Source organism: Mandrillus leucophaeus, unplaced genomic scaffold (genome assembly GCF_000951045.1).
Source record: "Mandrillus leucophaeus isolate KB7577 unplaced genomic scaffold, Mleu.le_1.0 Scaffold120, whole genome shotgun sequence".
Taxonomy (NCBI): Eukaryota; Metazoa; Chordata; class Mammalia; order Primates; family Cercopithecidae; genus Mandrillus; species Mandrillus leucophaeus.
This window is the reverse complement of record NW_012100321.1, coordinates 31,612-32,731: the sequence shown is the minus strand read 5'-3', so window position 1 is coordinate 32,731 and position 1,120 is coordinate 31,612.

Here is a 1,120-nt window from a genome sequence, read left to right as displayed (position 1 = left end):
CTCCCAAAGTGCTGGGATTACAGGCTTGAGCCACTGCGCTCGGCCCAAAGGTGACAGAATTCTTGAATAAAAAGGGGTCATAGGGATTTGTATCAAAATAAGTTGATGGTGTTTCCTGTTTGCTGAGCAGAGCAGCCACGTGAGGGTTTTGGGTTTCTTCTCTCCTCTTCCCATCCTCCTCCTGCAAACGCTCTGCTTCATGAAGTGGGGTTAACCAGGGTAGGGATGTGGTCTGACCAATGTGGAAATAAATATTATTTAAAAGCCACTGGAACCACAACAGCACTTTAAGTGATATGACTGGGATCTGAGTCACATACAATTACAACTTCCGTTTCTCACATTACAGGTTAACTCACTTTCTTTTTCTTTTCTTTTCTTTTTTTTTTTCATTGTTTGTTTTTGAGACAGAGTCTCGTTCTGTCGCTCAGGTTAGAGTGCAGTGGCATGATCTCAGCTCACGGCAACCTCCACCTCCCGGGTTCAAGCAATTCAAGCTTCAGTAGCTACTCAACTCAGATATTGAGTAGCTGGGATCACACCTGGCTAATGTTTGTATTTTTAGTAGAGATGGGGTTTCCCCATGTTGGCCAGGCTGGTCTTGAACTCCTGGCCTCAAGTGATCCACCTGCCTCAGCCTTCCAAAGTGTTGGGATTACAGGCATGAGCCACTGTGCCCAGCCTAATTCACGTTCTTATTTTTCTTGTTCTGTATAATGACTAGGGAGAATTAAATCACTTTGGGGCAAAAATCACTGTCTTCTGTTTTTTGGGTTTTTTTTTTCTTTTTCTTAGACAGGGTCTGGCTTTGTCACCGAAGCTGGCAGGTAGTGGTGCGATCTCAGCTCGACTCTGCCTCCCGGGTTCAAGTCATTCTCTTACCTCAGCCTCCTGAGTAGCTGGGACTACAGGTGTGTGCCACTGTGCCCAGTTCTTTTTTTTTTTTTTTTTTTTTTTTTTTTTGAGACGGAGTCTCGCTGTGTCGCCTAGGCTGGAGTGCAGTGGCCGGATCTCAGCTCATTGCAAGCTCCGCCTCCTGGGTTTTTACGCCATTCTCCTGCCTCAGCCTCCCGAGTAGCTGGGACTACAGGCGCCCACCCCCTCGCCTGGCTAGTTTTTT